Raw genomic sequence first — 14,925 nt, forward strand, 5'->3', positions numbered from 1 at the left:
CAGCATTCCTATTCAGTAGGGAGGGGGCAGCATTACCCACATTTTACAGACAGTGAAATTGAGCCATAAAGAAGCAAAATGCCCAGGAAGCAAGTGGCAGTCTGAAACTAGAACTCAACTTTGTAGATGTAAGTACTAGGACTCTTTCCAGGAGACTGTGAGACAGTACATTTAAAAAGGAGTGTAAGACATCCCTTGGGAGCCTGTGAGAATTGACCCCTCATTGGCCCTTCTGTGCTGTGGTTCTCCATGGACGCTCAACAAGGTCACTTCTCTCTCCATCTCTGGGTTGATCTCAGGCCAAGTCTCCCCAGGTGCTTTTCTTCCTGCTTTCAAAAAAGTCATGTTAGGGCATTAGATGAAGTGCTGGCTAGATACTCTCTCCTTGGTTTCCTCCATTCCCTGACTCTTTAAACACTCCATTCCTGGGTTGTCCTGTGTGTAGACATAGCTCACCTGGCTGCAGACCCTGGCTTTTTGGAGACTGTCTTTTGCTGAGTCAGGACCTTAAACTACTTGGGAACCCTATAACTGATCTTCTTCCAAAACATCACTCCCCAACAACTCACCCCCACCCGATTCACATTTTTACTTCTGCAGTCATGAGCAAAGGATTTGCAGAAGCTCCTGTCCTCTCCCTCTTCCTCCACCCCCCTCTACCTTCCTATCTGGGTTGGCTAGAGGGAGGACCCTGGCTCTACAGGACCTTGTCTGTGTGGAAGCAGCCCCTAAGAGTTTGTGGGTAGGGAGCTTGTTCCTGTGTGTGAAAGAGGACTCAGGATGATTTCCTCTTCTGTCCACTAGGGGGCTGCTTGTAGGGGGATGGAAAAAACAGAGGCTTAAAAAAATATATCATGCTGCTGAAATTTCAGCAAGAGGGGAAAAGAGAGAGCGCGTGAGAGAGAGAGAGAGAGAGAGCGCAAAGCCGTCCCAGGCTTCCTCGTCTCTTTCACGTCAGAGGCAGGAACCGACTGTACTAAGGCTGTTGGCTCAGCACGCAGGGACGGAGAAAGGCGCAGACACAGAGTGAGAGAAGAGGGGTCCTCCCTGACCCAAGGAATTACCACTAGTGGAGTAAAGCCACCTGACTTTTCGAGCTTATTTTTGTTGCCTCCGCTTTCTCCTTCCACTCTAGCCCTGCCAGCTTGGGTTTCATTTCTTTCGTGGAGCCTCCTCTCATCCTCCCAGGAAAGGAGGAAGGGAAGAGAAGAGAGAGAGGTGGGCTCTCTAGGTGAGCGCATCAGCTGGCTCCAGCCCGCAAAGACAAGAATTCTCTACACAGGAAGCTCCTCTAGCTCCCGTGCCACCCACCCCCAGCCCGGGTAAGTCCAGCGCACTTGCTCCTTCGATTTCCTCGCTAGCGTGATTTCAGCACCACGGAGAGCTATGAGATGCATTTTGGTTCCTGTGTGTCTCTTGTGTTCCTGCAAGGCGTTTGGCACTAAGGTTACATCTATCTCTCTGCTGCCAGTCGAGCCGGGTTCTGCGTAGGGAAAAGAAAGGTGCCAAACTATGTCTACCAAATTAAAGGGGGATGTGGACTCTGGCCTTAGGGGTGTGTGTGTGCGTGTGCGCGCGCACGCTGTTGCATAAGACAGGTGAGGACCGAGCTAAATCGCCAGTGGGTTTCTGCGTGTCTCCGTGTAGGGCTGTTTTTCTTTTTCTATGTAGATAAGAAGGAGGGTTTGGGGAATTAGTCGCGCACCTTCTTTAACTCTTTCCCGACAAGCCATCCATGGAGGGGAAGTGTTGCAAAGGAAGCCTGGGGGGTTGAGATCGGAGGTAGAGTTAAAAGTTATGCTCCTCTGAGAGACGTTGGAGGAGGTGGTCTTTAAAATGTCAGTTTCCCCAGGATTCCCTGGGTTCTTGCTGTGAAGAGAGCCCAACCTGACCTTTTACTTTCTCTCCTGGTGTGAAACCATGGCAAGTGGGCAGGGGCAACAGGTAGGCATCAGGCTGGGGTGGCTTGGGGGCTGAGGTCCCCCTGCCTTCATGGTGATAAGAAAGTGTCAATAGCTTGAGCTTTGCAGAGGTTGGCCATGTGGATTATACTACGTCTGCAAGGAGGCAGGAAGTGCCCTCCACTTTTCTGTCATATTTGACTATGTGTGGTTGAAAAGAGGACAAAGTCTGTTCTGCCTTGTTTTCTGCCAGTGAAAGACAGCCCAGGAGAAAGGTTTGTCCCTACATGTCTGGGGAAGCAGAAGTGAATCTAGACTGGTCCTGACTCAGGAAGGCTTGAAATAGCATTATGTCCTCCAACACTGAAAGGCTCCACAAAGGGGCTCGTCATTACTTTAGACTTCATTGCTATGACTTTTTTGCAAGGTACTGCTTTGTCTCCTCTGCTTCTGGCCCCTCTGAAATATGTTCATTTAATTCCCCGCAGCTGCCTTGGTTTTGCCTTGGAGAGGCTATCTGCCTGTCCCTGCCCTTCAGTTCTGCCCACACCTGCTCGGGTGGGGCCATTCAACAAGTGTTATTGAGGATTTCCTTCAATCATCTGAATCTCCATGGAGAGCATCCCAAAGGGAGATTTTTAAAGACGTGGTTTCTTGTAAGAGCAAACCTTGCCTCAAATTGGCCCTTAACTGGATAAGGTTCCAGTCATTTCCTTCAAGCACGTTGAGGCAGGAGAGAGGCAGAGGTGGGAGGTTTCACTCCTTCCAACTGCCAATAAACTCTAGGGTGGTGACTCTCTGTCTTGCTTTTAATTCAGTACCCTGGGTCCCCCCTCCTAGCTGAACAAAATACTCTCTGCCTCTGGTTGGGGAGGCTTCTCGGTGAAAGACATAGTCCTCAGTGACATGGCATCATTGTTTGTTTGTTTGTTTGAAAGCTATGCTTACCATTGGATCCAGAAACCTCAGCATCTCCTTAGAATGTCAGAAAATAGAAAAATGCAGTGAGGAGAAGAGTGAGGTTGTAATGGTAGGGGAAAAGATTGAAATAGACAAAGCAGGGTATCAGTAACCAGAACTGACTCATTCATATGTCAACTCTCCCAACCCCTTCCTTTCTCAAAATCTCCCAGCTTGAACAAGAGAGTAGATGTATTTCTGCATGACATGTCTCTGAAGGTTTAAAAAAATTCATGCCCCTGCAGTGGACCCTATCCAAAGCCACCATTTATTCCTGAAGTCACCACACTTAGTGGTCATTATTTTATTAATGACCTTATATTCGCTCTGAAAGAAGTGCTCAGTGCCATTACTGGTGCCATTTAATAAATGGGGAGATGTAGGAGTTTAAAGTGCTAGGCCAGAGGGTAGCAAAAGCGGAAACAGAACTTCTAGTCCCCTAGAAGTCCCCTTCACTTTCTGTGAAGTGCAGAAATGCTCATGTGTAGGAGAGAGCAGGGATGAATTGCTCCCCAGCGGACAGATTTGCAACCAGAGCCTTTTAGTGAATTCACTGTGCAGTAATGGCTCCTCCCTGGTGAAGAGTGAGAACGGACCAGGAGTCTCAAGGAGTTGCTGGCCTTTAATTCTCAGCCAAGAAGATGGTCACGAGCCACGGCCAGAAAAGTGAGGAACTCTCTGGACTTACTGTGAAGAGAGAACCCCAGGTTGGTGGCCTCCAGGCTGAAATGATGTCACGCACCTGCTTGCCACACTCACTTTGCCCCAGAAATCCCAGCTGAAGGCACCCTTCCATGCCTTGGATTACCATGGGTGTCTTGGTAATGACATTACCAAGGTGTTTGATGACTTTTGTCTCCTATGAGCCTCCTCTGGGAACACCTCCCCTGAGTTCTTTGTGGCTCAAAATGTGGGAGGATGACTAAGAAGCAGGAGAGGGCTGGGCTCTAAGCACCTACAGAGACCCATGGAGAGGAGTGGGGGACTGGACATAAACCAACCCTACATATGAAACCTCCACTCCCCTGGCAGCTCTAGCCCTCACATCAGGCCAGCATTCTGGAAAGAAAGCCAGTGTAGTTTCACATCCAGCCGTCTTTCACTGAGCAGGAGAGACTCTTGCGGGGCTGTCTCTGAGATCTGGGGGGACGAGAGACGTGGGAAAAGGTGGAGAGAAGGAAAAGGTCGGCATCCCACTCTATTTTCCACAGCCATGGGTTGCCATCTTTTACCTGGAGAAGGCCACTGTTACTTTTTTAAAAAAAAGTTTTAGGTATAATTTGCATATAATAAAATTATACTGGTCTTAAGTGTCAAGATTAGTAAGTCTTGACAACTGTGTACACCCATTTAACCACTCCCCCAAACAAGATATACAAAACTTCCCTTACGCTTCTTTCTGATAAATCTTTCCCTCTTCCAACCCCATCACTTTCTGACGTCTATCACCATAGCTTCAACTGCTACATTTTGCAGTGGAAATGTATTGCTTAATGTGTCATGTAGACACTAGACCTCTCAGAGAACATTTCAGAGGTCTGATGCTACTGTTACTGGGTGCATAGAGGTGGGGGAGGGGTTTATTCCTTGTTTATGGTCATGGTGTTGGAAGGTCAAGTGGTCATTTCGAGTGGTGTGTGTAGAAGCCAACAATCAAGCCCAAATAGGAACCATGGAAGCCCCTGTAGGTCCCTGCCTCTGAGCTGACCTGAGTTATTTGATGGTACAGTGCATGGAGAAGATGTTGAAAATGTCTATTAAAAACTTGGAATTCAGCATTCAGGTGGCTGGGCATGAGTCATTCCTTCTTGGTTCTAGGAGAGTGAGGTGAGGAAAGAGTACCCGTGTGAGCTTACTAGGGAAAGAGAGAGTAGAGTTCACTGTGACAGTGCTTATGCCAGGAAATTCAGCTCCATCCACAAAGATTGTGGCTGAGGAGGTTGCTGTTTCTCCTTATTTAAGAGTGGCTTTACAAGGTACCTTGCAGAGACTCATGTATTGATACTATCACATCATCATAGCTCCATCAAGAGATGTCACCATTCATCTTGCTCCCCTCCCTGGTTGTAGGACAGAATAGGGAATCTCTATTCTATTTTACCATGAAGAAGCAGTGGCATTATCAGAAGGTTTTAATGACTTTGGTGAAACACACACACACACACACACACACACACACACACACACACACACACCCCTGTACGTAACCAGTCCTGATACCTTGCCTGTCCAATTCTCTCCCACCCTATATCTGTGGATGCTCTATGTTCAGGGAAAGTTGGATAGACATAGGGCATTTTGTGCACAGCTTGAACTAAAGTGTCAGAGTTTCTGGAAGATCAACCAATAAATTAGAGTCTTTAGTAGACCTCAAAATTTGTCCAAGTAGGTAATAGAGCTGTTTACATGCTTGGTGGGTAAGCATGTCCCCTGCCTCCTTCCACTCAGAGACTTTACTAAGTACCTCCTTCCCAGGCTCTGCCCCTTTCTGGGTTTATCTGTCTCACACAATGCAGCCAGCCAGCTCATTTATGGGAAGGCTCCTTCCTGAGTCAGCTCTCTCAGCTGGGAGCCCACAGAGGGGAGCATAGGTTGCTAAGCCACTGGGACATGGCAAGTTAGAAGAGTCGTGGTGAGGATTCCTTAAGGTCTAGGTTTGTGCAGAAACATAAAATTTGATCTCCACAAAGCCGATTCTAGTAGATGATTTGGGAAAAGTGCAGAGACGCACCTTTGTCTCATCTCAATTATAGGCTATGTTAATAAAGATCAGATGAGATTCTCCACCTAACCGGAGTTTCATCTTCTTAAGAGCAAGTCCAGTGAGAGGGGGAAACTGGAATAGAGGTGTTTAAATGCCATTTCCAATTGTATATGAGACTCACCACATCTTTACCTTGGAACATGATTTTGGACTGGAACTGTATTGATAACATTTTGAACATAGCAGGTAATCAATACGTCAGGTGGAAAAGGGAATTTAAGCAGTTTTGGCCTCTTTCCTTTCTCCTCTTTTGTTTTCTTGTGATTAAGTATACATAACATAAAATTTACCAGTTTAACCATTTTCAAGTGTACAGTTCAGTGGCCCTACGTACGGATGCAACCATCACCGCCATCCATGTCCAGAACGTTTTCATCTTCCCAAACTGAATCTCTGTAGTTTTAAACAATAACTCTCCATTCCCCTCCCCCCAGCCCCTGGCAACCACCATTTTACTTTCCATCTTCATGAGTTTGACTACTCTTATACCTCGTATAAGTGGAATCATACCATATTTGTCCTTTTGTGTCTGGTTTATTTCACTTGGCATAATGTCTTTAAGCTTCATCCATGTTGCAGCATGTGTCAGGACTTCATTCCTTGTTAAGGCTGATAACATTCCATTGTATGTATGTACCACATTTTGTTTACCTAGGCATCCATTGATGGAGATTTGGGTTGCTTTGTCTCTGCTTCTTTAATTCTGGCCGGTTACCTGTACTTTTCTCTGCAACCAAGTGGGAAAGGGAGACTCTCTGGTCCTAGGTCTCAGTGGGGTTGAAATTCTTCCCTTTCCCTATGAAGGAAGACCAGGCAGGTTGCTTTCTGGAGTCAAATCAAGGAGAAGAAGTGGGGGTGATGTACTCCCCACCAACCCAATGAACTAGGTCTGGTTCCTATACTCTGACCCTTTCTGGTAAGTGTATAACAGACACAGTTCAAGTAAACTGAGATCCTAAACTCTTCTATTCCCCCACTGAAGTGCCCCAATCTTAGCCCAGCGAGGTACCAGGAGACAGGGAGAGGTCAACCCTCACCCTTGGTGGGCACGTCTCTGGGTCATTCCTGGCTTATGTATTACACGGTGAGATTCCAAAATGAGAGATGGAGTTCTGGGGCCAGGGACAAATAAGCCAACAGACTCATTACAGTTTTACAACCCTGGGACCTCTGTCCTTAGAGCAGGCACTGCCAAGCTCACCCCCACTTGGCTCCCATAATAACATCTTATCCTCTGGCTGTAGATGATTCAGTAAAAGGTTATTACTACCAGGACCCAGGAGGAATTCATTTAATCTGGATGAGTGCTCATCATACTATATGGTACGCAGATAAAGAGGAAAAAGCCTGGAACATTGATCCCAGGACAGTATCAACCCAGCATGGCTAATGTTTGACAACAGCTTAGCAACATCTGTGGGCTGGAGTCTAGTTTTTGATCCAAGTCCACCTAAGAATTCACATCCCTGGGCCCTGGTAGCTTGAATCTTTCTATTGTTTAATGATAATACTAGCTAACATTGACTGAGTCCTTGCTATGGGCTTTAGCCAAGTGCATGGCACAGAGAATGCCCTTAAGAAATGTTTGCTCTTGTTACTATTAATAAACGCTTTATATACTCTATGTCATTTAGTAACTAAAGCATATGACATATACTATTATGCCCATTTTACAGATGAGGAAACAGAGGCATCATAATTTATGTGACCTGTACAACTTTTTACAGCTAAGTAGTGATACAACAGGAACTCAAGCCCAGGTTTGAAGCCTGTGCCTTAACGTCTTTCTTTTCTTGCTTTTATCACCAGTTTGGCAGTTAAGGAGGGCTCTATTGTGATTCCTTTTAAGTATCTTTAGTGGAATCTTACACCTTGCATTATTGCTAATCTTATATGGGAAAACCTAGGTGCCTCTCCACCTAGATAACCAATCCTATGAAGGCTGGGAGAGCCCAGCACAGGGTCTGGCACACAGTAGGGCCCAAGAAAAACTTTCTCCTTTTGCTGTTGGTCCTGCTCTACCTAAGTACAGGAGTTCCTACACTTGTTTCCCTTGTTATAATGATGATGATGACGGTGATGATGATGGGTATTATTTATGTTGTGTTCATAATGTGCTAGGCACTATACCAGGCTGGGCAATAGAGTATTGCACTTGATCTTCACCATAATAGGAGAAAGAGCTCTCATGTACTGGAGGTTGCTATGTGGAAGGGGCTGAGCTAGGTGTTTAATCCTCATAACAACCCAGGAGCAAGGTTGGCGAGGAAAACCTTCTCCAGCCAAATGAGAAGGGAAAACCCTGGTCACGGCACAACCTGAGTTGAAACAGTTGCTTTTCTCTATGAAGACCACAGCAGACAGAACACATAGATGAAGAAAACAAAGCCCCTGAATTCAGAGAGGATAAATAACTTGCCTGAGGCTGCAAAGCTAGTAGATGTCTGGGCTGTTTTTGATCTCTGTCTGACTGAAACAGAATCCAAGCTCTTTCACTCCTCTCTGTTGCTCCCGTCTTAGTTTTAGCCATACCTTTGCCACCCTGGGGCCACACGTACAACAAGAAGCAAGAACTGAGTTTTTTTTTTTTTTTTTTTTTGTGGTACGCGGGCCTCTCACTGTTGTGGCCTCTCCCGTTGTGGAGCACAGGCTCCGGACGTGCAGGCTCAGCGGCCATGGCTCACGGGCCTAGCCGCTCTGTGGCATGTGGGATCTTCCCCGACCGGGGCACGAACCCGTGTCCCCTGCATCAGCAGGTGGACTCTCAACCACTGCGCCACCAGGGAAGCCCAAGAACTGGGGTTTTACTACCAGGAAGCATGGCTTCAAATTCCTGCTCCTGAGAATCTGAGGTTCCTCATCAGGGCTTCTTCACTGACCCCCACACACCCCCAAAAAGCCTATAAAGATCATCACATCTTTAAAAGGTTCTTATGAGAATCAAGTGGGGCACAAGTACACAGTGCCTAGGATAGCACCTGGCGTGGAGCATGAACGAATTTGCCATGAGCTATTTCCTGTGGCCTGGGGACTGGGGGCAGCCTAGGGTACTTGGCATTTTAACAGTCTGACAATTATCTGTGCTGACCTGGATCTTATATTCTCCTCAAGTGCTAATGGGCTGGGCAGGCCCTTGTTTTACATCACTTTGATTTTAACAGCATGTGTTGGTTATTTTTTCTTCTCCTTTAGCACCAAGAGCCGGGCAGGCTGATATTTAAAAATATCTGAAAGATGCCTCTTGCCAATTAATTACCTGGAAATTGTACTCGACTGAAATTAATTTGAACCTTAAGGAGACACTGGGTGTTTGAACCCCACTCTACACTCAGCTGGAGACTGTGAACCTTTGGATGTCTTTTCTCTTTTTTTTTTTAATTTTTTAAATTTTTGCCGTACGCGGGCCTCCCACTGCTGTGGCCTCTCCCGTTGCGGAGCACAGGCTCCGGACGCGCAGGCTCAGCGGCCATGGCTCACGGGCCCAGCCGCCCCGCGGCATGTGGGATCTTCCCGGACCGGGGCACGAACCCGTGTCCCCTGCGCCGGCAGGCGGGCTCTCAACCACTGCGCCACCAGGGAAGCCCCTGGATGTCTTTTCTCTTGCTTCCCCTCCCTCCAGATTATTCTGCCATTCTGAGTTTTATTTATGAAATGTTTTCTCTTCCTTTATAATTATCTTTTCATAAGAAGAACATCTAACAGCCACCTCCTGGCTGGAGTAATTGTTGGAATTTTTTGACGGTGTGCAATTTCAAAGGCTTGGGTTTATGTAGATTACCGTGACTTTATCTCTGCAAGCCCATCAGGAGAGAAGCGGCTGCCTGCCTCCTGAAGTATTGTAAACCCCGTGGCCGCTGAGCGCCTGCATCTGTGTGGATGCTCTATTTATCTAAACGGATCCTGTAAAACAGATACCTTCATAAACCAGGTTTTGCCAGCCTGTCCTGCCGTCTCCCCTGAGCTTGTCAATATCAAGGTCGGCAGTGGGGCTCTGGCCCAGGGACAGGTGTAGAGCGGAAGTCAGCTGACAAGCCCCGTGTCCTCCCCCTCCTCCCGGCAGCCCGGCCAGCTGCGAGCCAGGGGTGAGAGGGCGCGTGCAGACAGGGAGAGGGCAGCACCAGGGCCAGAGAGCCCAGGCAGCAGAAGGGCCAAGGCCCTGAGGACCAGATGAGAGCCCTGCAAGTGGTTGTGTCGCAAAGGGCAGAGGCCACGCAGTCGGTAAAGGGGCCATCTCCTGTGATCCAGGCTGTGCTGCAGGGAGACGGAATTTATAAACCCAGCCATAAAGCCTCCTGTTCAAAGCCGTATACATTTATAGAGATATAAATGAAGTTTAACGCCGGTGAGACTCACTATAAAAGCAAAAGACTTCATCTGTATCTATACTTCGGGTGCAGATCAGTTCCGGGCTCCCTGCCTTTCTCCAGCCCAGCCGTGTGCACGCGCCCACGCGCCCACGCGCCCACGTGCCCACGCGCTCACACGCTCACACTCGCAGCCCAGCTGCAGCCCAGAGCAGCCAGCGGCAGGGGGGTGGGGGGTGGGGGGGCGTGGAGAGGAAGAAGGTCTTCTGAGCATCTGCAAGGGAGGCACCGGCAACGATGCTTTCCCCTTATCTCCGAGGACTGTTTAAAAGCAGAGAGGAAAAAGAAAGAGGAACAAGTACTGCCAAAATCAAGTGGCTTCAAACAGTCAGGAGTCTGGCTTTAAATAAAACAATTTGAGGAAGGTTGGCTTTTCATCTGCCTCGGAAGCTGTCAGGCTTCTGCGCCTCATAGCTCCAGATGGGTCACAGCGATGAGACTGCAGGGCCGGTGCTGACCAGCCCCTGCCTGCCTTGCCTCTCCTACTGTCCCTGCTGGGCCAGCAGAAAAACGCCCGGTGAAACCTTGGCCAACCAGGGTTTGAATCCTGGCTCTGCCACTTATTGCTGTGTGGGCTTGGGGAAGTCACTTGACTTCTCTGAACCTCAGTTTCCTTACCCATGAAAGGAGGTGAATAGTTCCTACATCTCAGAATTGCTGTGTGGGTTAAATGAGACGTCAGTTTCTGTGTGAAGTCTCATAACAGCCGGTAGCACATAGGGGGTCTTCAATCAGTGGAGTTCTCTCTTGATGGAAATGTTTACGGTGGAAGGGGTGCATTCTGAGGGTGGAGGTTAGAGGTCACATGGATACTTTGACATATATTCCCCCCATGGGGTGAGGGAGACTTCATGTGGCCTGAGACTGGCTGCAGGAGCAAGTACGTTCCAGAGACAGGCAGGGGACTCGAACCCTGCCTTCTTTTAATCTTGCCACCAGTTCTCCTCAGTCCTGCAAAGACCTCTGGGCTAGAGCACCTGGGGCAGCTACTCAGGGGAAGGTTGACTGATAGCCCTATCCCCCTGGGATTGCCCTTATGGTGGGCCTGTTTGTATCCCCATAACTGGCTCCCTGGAAAGATCAGGAGCTCAGTGCTGCCCACCTGGGGCACAGGTCCCTGGGGAATATGTCTTTGGCTAACTAGGGATGCCCTTCCAGACCTGACACTCAAGAGGTCCGCCAACCATGTCAAGGGCGTGGCATCCTCTGTCCATCCTCCATCCACGAGGGGGCAAGTGGAATATTCCAGAGGAGAGGATTGATCTGGATCCTGATATGTAATGGGTGGGGGTGGGGAGGCAACCACTATCTGTCAATTTCTTATTAAAAATGGTCTGAGGCACAGTATAGGCATTATTAAAATGCAGAGGAAGAGAGTGCCTTACCCTCCTCCCTACCCCTGCCCCTTTTTTCATTTGTATTTTATCAGCTTAATTTAGTAAGAGTGAAAGCTCAGGCAGCCATCCTTGGAGATGGGGAGGGAAAGGGAATAACAACCAGAGAGGGCCAGTGGTGGCTTCCCTGACAGTGTCCTCCTTCGAACCCCACAGAGGTCCCCTTCCAGCCCTGCGGCACCTCTTCTCTGTGGCTGGAGTAGAGGAGACAAGGACCAGTACACAGCTCTCTGTCTGCACACACAGCTTTCCATTGCTTCCATGCTTTCCAGACAGGGTCCTGGGGGCCTCGGCGACCGCATTTGACAGACTGGCCAGGGGATCCTACCTGACATCCCCCTACTCTGCTGTGGTGTGAAACCTGGGAGGAGACCCAGCTCCTGTTCCCTGAAATGTTTTGCCCTTTTCCTTCTAAGTTCTTAAGGTCAAATGTTGCTAAGGGGATGATTTGCCAATGGCAAAATGCTGCTAGAAAGGGAAAATAGCTTTTTCATTTTTGAAGTTTTGTGTCTCCCCCTGGAGTTAGGCTCAGTAACTGGCCTGACCAAGCCCTGCCAGTGACCAGGTAGGAACCGAGGGGAGTGGTTACCCAAGATCGTCTACCAGGACATTAGGCTGTGCTGGGTTCTTAAGTCACCAACTGGATCCAAAATAGCTCCATATCTATTTTTAGTGCCATAATAATCACTAACACCTACATGATAAACATGATTGCCAGGCAATGATCTAAGCACACGTAGAAACTTACTAAATCTATACAACCACCTTTTGAGGGAGGTACTATTATTGTCCCCGTTTTACAGATGGAAAAATTAAGGCACAGAGAGATTGCTTAATTTGCCAGAAGACACATAATAAATGGTAGAGCCAGGATTTGTACCCAGGAGCTCTGTGTACTTAATTACCATGTTGTCCTGAGCATCGCTCAGAAACTACCTAGGTTCCCGCTGGCCAGAGAGAGATACAAAACCTGGAGAATCGTAGTTCTCACAAGCTTGGTTTGAATCACAAAGGTTGGTTTAAAAATAAGGTCAGATCAGTCACTATTTCTCTCGAGGGCTCAGTGCTGTCACTTCTTCCACGCTCCCTCCTTTGGGGAGTCCTGTTTTTTTAGCAAAGCCTCATCTAACACTTTCAGGATGAGAAAAGAATCCAGCTCTAAGCAAGTGAGTTTTCTTAAATGGATTTTCCTTCATCCAATCTCACAAAGCGGTGTCAATTCTCATCTACCCACAAAAGCCTCATTCACTTTGTGGTTTATCCACTTTGGGGATTATAGGGGCCACAGGTGTAACTACCCATTCACTTGTGGGCCACTTCTTTTCTTTCTTTTCTTTTCTTTTTTTTCTTTTTCACATCCTTATTGGAGTATAATTGCTTTACAATGGTGTGTTAGTTTCTGCTTTATAACAAAGTGAATCAGCTATACATATACATTATCCCCATTTCTCCTCCCTCTTGCGTCTCCCTCCCACCCATCCTATCCCACCCCTCTAGGTGGACACAAAGCACCGAGCTGATCTCCCTGTGCCATGCAGCTGCTTCCCACTAGCTATCTATTTTACATTTGATAGTGTATATATGTCCATGCCACTCTCTCACTTCTTTTAACTCAGATCTGCCACCGTGCAAAATAAAATTCCTGTAATGGATTCTCAAATGATCGGTCCAGCTGGGAGGAGTATGGCAGGCAGACGCAGTAAAGCTCAATTTGTTCCTGTGGAGGTTTCTTGTTCAGCTGTGAGGACATAGATTGAACATCAGTGGCAGCCAGGACCACCAGAAGATTGCAGGGGAGGTAGGTAGTGTTGGCTGGGAGGGAGCAAAGGGCAACTCACTGTAGCCTATGCCTATCCTGCTGTGTGGCCAGAGATGGAGATAGTGGCAGAATATCAGGCAAAGGAGCAGGGGGGCTGTGCAGTGCTTTAGAGCCGACCCCCAGGGTTCCCAATGCAGCAACTCACCGAGCCAAAAGGAAGGTTCATCCCACAATAAAAGCACTGGGGACCAGGAGGCCTGGGCACCCCAACGCACGCTTGGTTAGAGGCTAGTGTTTCGCTCTTGCACTGGGGCTGAGAGGGGCAACTTGGGGAAAGTTCTGAGTGAGGTTATTCAGGGCTGAGAATCCATCCCAAGCTTGGGCCAACCACCCACAGACAGGAAGACACAGAGTCAGGAGAAATAGCGTCAGTTCTGAAGACTGTGGACTTGAGCTTTGATCCTGGCTCTGCCTAGCTCTACCCCCTTGATGAGCCCACTTATCCTCTCTGAGCCCCCGTTTCCTCAACTCTAAGATGAAGAGGATGATAGCTCTTTAAAAGTCTGTGAAAATTGAATAAGGTAACGCCTATGGGGCTTCTAGCACTTCACAGGTATTCAGTAAATGTTGATTCCCTGATTATCAGCAACAATAATTTTGTGCATTTTTGTTGTGCTTCGTAATGTTCAGTCTATTACATATATCACAGTTGATCCCCAAAACTCTGTGTGAAGGTACGAAGAATGACTCATTAATTACTCCCATTTTATAGATGGTGGAATTACTGTAGAGTTTCAGTGGCTTGTCCAAGAGAGCACAGGTAGTAAGTGACAGAATGGAGATCACAACTCTTGCAGTTTGGGGCTTAATCATTTTACAGCCCTTTATGTCGTGCTGGGATTGGGCTGGTAGTTGAAATCACAAAGGTTAAGAATACCCTCTGCCTAGATGCCCAGAAGACAGAATCAGCTCCTGAGGCCTCTGTAGCATATCTGGGGGGCTGGGCAGGGCTCGGGGTTTTCTTTAGAGCTTTTGGCACAAGGCTCGCAAGCTCTTTCATTTCTACAGCGTGTTCCAAAATAGCTCCCTTAGTAGATTAGTGCTGAATGCTACAGCAGCCAAGTTTCCTATGGCCAGATAGTCTTGGCTTTCCTACCTCCCCCTAGCCAGCTGTCTTGGGAACCTGAGTCACTCATCACAGCCACTACACAGGGATCAGCTCCCACCTCATCCCACCAGTAGCAAAAGAACACAGAGCTTGTGTCCAGCAGGCCAGTAGCCTCAAATGTAGACTCCACAGAGGAGCCTACCCTATTCATCTTATCTGAAATAGCTCTCCTTTACATCAAAAGCAAAGGAAACAAAAGCAAAAATAAACAAGTGGGACTAAAACCAACTAAAAAGCTTCTGCACAGAAAAGGAAACCATCAGAAAAATGAAACAGCAACCTATGGAATGGGAGAAAATATTTGCAAACCACATATATGGTAAGGGGTTAATATGCAAAATATACAAGGAACTCATACAACTCAATAGCAACAAAACAAAACAAAAACACCCACCACAACCCAGATAATCCAATTAAAAATGGGCAAAGGGGGCTTGCCTGGTGGCGCAGTGGTTGAGAGTCCGCCTGCCGACGCAGGGGATACGGGTTCGTGCCCCGGTCCGGGAAGATCCCACGTGCCGTGGAGCGGCTGGGTCCGTGAGCCATGGCCGCTGAGCCTGCGCGTCTGGAGCCTGTGCTCCGCAATGGGAGAGGCCACAACAGTGAGAGGCCCGC

The 14,925-nt window shown here is 48.0% G+C and overlaps 1 protein-coding gene across 2 annotated transcripts in view; it reads left to right on the forward strand.

Moving 5' to 3' along the window:
- The first annotated feature begins 887 nt into the window (after positions 1–887).
- Positions 888–14,925, forward strand: part of TNR (tenascin R) — a 425,980-nt gene continuing 411,942 nt past the window's right edge. For both annotated transcript variants that reach the window (XR_009563440.1, XM_030875407.2), the window contains exon 1: positions 888–1,322. The gene's annotated coding sequence lies outside the window, so the exon portion shown is untranslated. The remainder of the gene's footprint in view (positions 1,323–14,925) is intronic.

Source organism: Globicephala melas, chromosome 1, assembly GCF_963455315.2.
Source record: "Globicephala melas chromosome 1, mGloMel1.2, whole genome shotgun sequence".
Classification (NCBI taxonomy): Eukaryota; Metazoa; Chordata; class Mammalia; order Artiodactyla; family Delphinidae; genus Globicephala; species Globicephala melas.